This window comes from Ananas comosus, linkage group 1, assembly GCF_001540865.1.
Source record: "Ananas comosus cultivar F153 linkage group 1, ASM154086v1, whole genome shotgun sequence".
Lineage (NCBI taxonomy): Eukaryota > Viridiplantae > Streptophyta > Magnoliopsida > Poales > Bromeliaceae > Ananas > Ananas comosus.
In genome coordinates this window covers 7,076,593-7,082,592 of record NC_033621.1, presented here as the reverse complement: position 1 = coordinate 7,082,592, position 6,000 = coordinate 7,076,593, and positions in this window count along the sequence as shown.

Sequence of the window (6,000 nt, the reverse complement as noted above, 5' to 3'; positions counted from 1 at the left end):
GTACATATTAGCAATGTGAGATCATGCTAGAGAGCATGCGTATTAACCTATTATTGATAGGGTAAGCTAATGTCATAAAGAGGCATTGGGCTTGGAATTGGTATATTAAGCTAATGTCATAAAGCGACATTGAGTTTGGGACTTGTATGAACCTAGTAAATAATGCCATAAAGAGGCATGAAAATTGGAACATGCTTGGATATAGTAATGTTCTAGTGTCCTAAAGAGGCACTAGACTTAGTGAATGTTGGAACTTCACTTTGAGACATAGACTAGACCCTTGGGGTTACTAGTGGCTATTCTATGTTAGAGACATGATGACGAGATCCATGACATGATGACTATGCTTGCTTGCCATTTGTGCTCATTCGCACATGCTTGTGAGGGTCGCTCCCTACAAGCCGGCACTCCGGAGTTGGCCTTTGCGACGCAGTTCGCGCGTGCGGGATTGAGACGCCTGTAGGGTCGCGTGGGACAGCCTCATTCCAGCGTGGGATGACGAGCTACCACGGGCAGCTAGGCGGCGAGGCGCCTGTAGGGTCGTGTGGGACAGACTCATTCCTAGCGTGGAATGATGGGCTACCACAGGCAGCTAGGCGGCACAAGCCGGACTACACTTGTGTAGGTCCTAAAACAAGATTGAACAATGACATTAAACTGGTGTATAACAATCACTACTAGATAGGCTTAGTAGTTGGTTTACTTGGACATGCTTTTAGCATAGTATTGGACATTTGGACATGTAGTATACGTGATAGTATTACTTGTTGCATCATAGCATACTTGGTAGCCGTGATAGAACATAGTATGTATGTATTGGCATATTGGATCATGATAGAGTAGATGTACTCCATGTTCTTATCACATATACTTGTGGCATAGCAGTATAGCATTTCTTTATATGCTTTTATTTCTGCAGTTGTTATTTCATTTTCTATATCTGCTCATGACTTGGGCCTAGTGGTGCATTTTGCTAAGGTCAGTAATTGCCCACTGGGAACTATAAATTATAGTTCTCACGCCCCCTGTTTTATGTTTTCTTTCAGAGCCTTCCACCCCGGGAGAGGCTCGGGATCGCGGGAAAGGAATCGCCTCGAGTTAGCTAGCGAGGAATTCGACGATAGGTGGTCTACCTCTCTTCTGAGTTTTGTTTGGAGAGGTTGAGAGACTTGTACCATTTTTGTAGAGACCACCCCTTATATGTAGCTTGAGACTTGTGATGTATTATTTTACGTTTTGCCTTGGTGGTTTAGTTTCCCTTGTTTCTACCTGTTGTTAGAACTTAGCTGTATACTTGCTCTGATATCTTTAGATACACTCTATTTGTTGTTCATTTATTCGCTATTGTTGTAGACGCCTTATATGTGTAGGCATATGGCGGGTCTGGATACGCACCGGGCGGGCCTAGGCCGGGTCCCGGGGCGTGACACTAGTAGTGATTATAACACACTCAATACCGTGTCGATTTCCATTTCCAATTAAGGACCTACCCAAGGTAGTCCAGCTTGTGCCGCCTAAGTGCCTGTGGCAACCCAACATTCCTACTCTTGGAATGTGTCTGTCCTACTCGACCCCGTAGGCTTCTCGATACCGCACGAATGAACATCAGTCGCGTAGGCCAACTCCGGAGTGCCGGCTTGTAGGGAGCGACCCTCACAAGCATGTGCGAATGAGCACAAATGGCAAGCAAGCGTAGTCAAAGGCTCAAGTATCCAACCCTCATGTCTCAAACATGGCAATAGCTACTAGTAACCCAACGGTCTAGCTCTAGGTCACAATGTAAAGTTTCATTCATTCACTAGGTCTAGTGTCCCTTTATGACACTTAGACATTTCGATATACATACAAGTTCCAATTTTCTCAATGGCCCTATCCACTAGGTTCACACACAATCCGAGCTCAGTGCCGCTTTATGACATTCGCTCACAATCTCACATGTCAATCTTGTCATATGCCCATTTTATGGCTTATTAAGATCCTTTAAGTTTCAAATAGGAATAGCTTAGAATGCATGAAGGTAACGCTCATTTTCACAATAGGAAGTATGATTCTAAGTCTCAATAGGATGCCAATCGTGTACAAGTCCCCCAAGGTAGCCCTCTACTATATAGGGCCCCGAAATTTCTTACACCTAATATAGGCATGTTAAACATCCTAAAATTCACAATAAATACATTTATCATGGAAATGCATGAATTTTTACTCTACAAGTATAAAACATGGGATATGAGAATTTCTCATATACCAGGCTAGGTCAAACCCACCGAACCGTCGTGTAGTCCCTCGTTTCGCCGAACGGAGTTGTCCACGAGTCTCAAAATACCCTAAAAGTAATGAGCGAAGAGATACACGAGCGTTACGAACAACTATAAGCCCAAACATTAACAATCTCACAAAAATGGTAAAAACTCACCTACGAAGTAGAAATTCTCTCTCAAGCTCCAAAAGAAGGCTAGGATCCTTCCAATCTAACCCAAAGGAAGATTCTAAATCAAGAAATTGAGCCTCAAAAGCCCTAGATCAAAAAGCCCCAAAATTAACCCTAAAATTCCATTTTAGGGTTCCATATGGTAAAACCCACCAAATCAAGGTCTAGAGGAAGGAAATGAGCAACAAACCTCCTTAGACGCTCCAATCCAAGCTCCAAGGGTGAAGTACTCCTCTCTTGCAAGCTCCAAGTCCAAGCCTTCAAGCACCAACAAGGTGGGAAGAGAAGGAGAGGAAAGAAATGCTCCAAGTCCACCAAGAGACCTTATCTTTCTTCTTCTTCTTCTTCCTTCTTCTCCTTCCTCTTCTCTCTCTAACAAGGGTGGGGAGTGAGTGTGAAGAGAGAAATGAGAAAGAGAGAGGGTGGTGTGGCCGTATAAGCCATCTAGTGTAACAAAATCCAAAGAGGCCCCTCAAAAATCTAATATTGCATCAGCCCGGTCTGGGCAATTTTCGCCTAGAGGGACCGGTCTCTCCCTGCAAGGGACCGGTCTCTCGTGTCGAACCCGAAAAATCATCGTTCGGGAACCAGTCTCTCCCTGCGCGGGACCGGTCTCCTCGCCAGCTGCGCAGCATTGCTCACTGGGGCACCGGTCTCTCCTTTCAGGGACCGGTCCCCGAGAGTAAAAACTCTCAGGACTCATCCAGAATTCCAGTTTTCGAACTTTTTAGGTCGGAAAATATTTACGACCCTCCACCAAGTGTGGAAAAGCTCGAAACACATCCAATAACTCGAACCTCGCAATTTGCAAAGGTCCAGTGTGTTACAGGTCCGAGGCAAGTGCTGGCCGGCTGCGGGCAGCAACCAGTGGCGCGGCGGAGGAGATCCAGCCCGCCAACTGCTCTCGGGTTCAAAGGCTTCCGGCGGCGAGGCGGCGGTCGGAAGTGTCCGGGGTGGCGACTATCCGTCGCCGGAGGCTGAGGGGAGCATGATGCATCCCTCAGTGGGCGGTGGCGGCGTGCTGTGGCCACGAGGGTTCGGCCTCAGCCCGCACTAGGTCTGGGCGGCCGCAAGAGCCACGAGCGGCGGCCGGCGGCTTCGGGGATGGCTGGGATCGTGCGCGGGAGGTCGCCAGAGGTGCCAGGAGGGCAGCATGGCCGGCAGGGTGCGACGGTGGCACGCGGAGGCAAACATCACGCAGGCTCGGCCTGGGTGACCACGGTTGGCCGCAAGGAGCAGGGGCGGCTCCGGTGGCACTCTGGGTGACAGGGGCCAGCGGCGGAAGTCGTTAGGACCCCGGGGGAGGGCGGCGCTGCCAGTCCCGAGCGGCGGCGGCGCGAGGAGAGAGAGGTCTAGCAGCCTCGGCCAGATCTGCCCAGGGTGGCCGCAACTTGCCAGGGCAACGGCGGCGGCGCTCCGGGGCGGTGGGTGCCGGCTGGATCGGCGCCGGAGGTTGGTCTCGGCCGAAGGGATTCCAGAGGATTTGAAGCTTCCCAGCAGCTTTCGGCCAAGGTGGTGGAGAGGGTGGCCGAGGGAGGAGAAAGGAGATGCTGCAGGGATTTTTCGGCGGCCAGGGCTTGCGCACTGGATGGGCAGGGGCTCAGCTGGGGCAGCTGGTGGGCTAGGGTTAGCTAGGGTGATAGAGGGTTAGGGTTTCCACGGATGAACCCTAGCTAGCATATATATATATATATATAGGTGGACTTTTGCATAAAACCCCTCCAACACTGTATATTTATTGCTCAGCCCTTGCCAGCACATGCATCTTGCTCGCACGTACCTCTACATTCGATCTTGCGCTATTCTGTACATAAAATGTAGGAATTTTTACAAAAAAATCCGATTGTCACCATCAACCATCAACCTCTCAGCGATAACTTTGCAATTACCGGAGATCCGTCCGTCGGATTTGCGAACTGATCACACCAGTGCGATCAGCACCTCGGAGACAACAAAGCTGCAATTTCGTTTCATCTAGATCGGTCCCGGATTCGCGACGAAAATCGATCTCTCTCTCTCTCCAACAGAAGGAACTGCACACAAATACATATAAAACATGTATTTTTGGATTTTCTCGAAATTCGTGCATCAAACTCAAAATCTGACAGTGCCAATGGTTCCAGAATAGCTGAACCATTCAAAACGAGCTATTGGATCGCTGTGAACGGAGTCCGATACGCGCCAGAAGCCAACTCTACTCCGTGGCTTCACCGAAAAACCAGGTTACTATTCACTTTAAGTGAAAACTATTTATCGCGTAACTTCTTCGTTCTAGCTCGTTTTCTCCCAAAACTTGATGAGTGCTTTTGTAATTAAATTACACACAAAAACATCATCAACAAAGAGTTTAGTTACACTGTCAAAATCTCAGTCCTTACAGTCCACGACTGCGTCCTCGACTTCGTCCTCGAATATGTATGTCATGCTCCATCTCAGGCTGCACGGGCTCAATGACATGCATCTGATCAATATGCTCGATGGCGATGCCCTCGACAATTGGCTCCATCCCTTGCTCAACAGCTGATGGTAGTATCCCTTCCTGCGTCTCAATATGACCCTGTCGTCGTCGTCTACGTCGATATACAACATCATCGCGAGGAACCTGCAACATGGATAGAACGTCAAAAAGATGGATAGATGTGAATGAAATATCAAAATATAATACCTCTGACGTAGATGGAATATCAAATGGAGGGATGTATGCTGAAGGGACATTAGAAGTCGAAGGGACATCAGATGGATGAATTGGGACGAATGTAGATGAAAAATCATACGCAGGCATCGAGGTGGAGGGAATATCACCGAAATCATATGCAGGCGCGGAGGTGGAGGGAATATCACCGAAATCATATGTAGGTATGGAGGTGGAGGGAATATCACCGTAAGCACCAAAAGTCGGAGAAGAAACATCCGAATGCCCTGTCATGGGTAATGTCGGAAGGCTCTCTAACACACTCTCGAGATTCCACCTCACATGTGCTAGAGCATCCATCAATCTAGTGGGCTTCGGAGGATCATCCATCAAGTGACCGATATTGCTAACAGCATGCCGCATAGCATATACCTGTATAAACATACATGCTTATATATAATGAATATCCTTATATTTAAAATAAACTATAAAATAAAAATAATCTTACCAATCGTCGCTCGACATTCCCACGCGGTAGAAAAGTAAGTGGAGGCCGCTGTACAGGACGAGAAATTCACCTCCGTGTAATCCCCCAATACTACTGCATGTACACAAAGCTAGCTCGTATCGGATCTGGATCGACGAAAGGACTCTGCTCCGCAATATGCTCCAGACGATATGCCCAATGCTGAATATATGGAGTATGAAACGCTGCCCAGTCCTCGCCTGATCTACCCTGCGAGGTGATCCTCTGTATAGCTTCTACGGCCTCCGGTATATGCTGCAGCAATCCAAACTGATGCAAAACTCTATCAAGTAAATGTAGATCGACAATATGAAAACATATCAAACTAGTTCTCAAACGCCAGATTGCAGAGCCCTCAAGACAAAATGCAGGAAGACAGATCAAAACATCCTCCGTATAGGGCATCCATGTAAC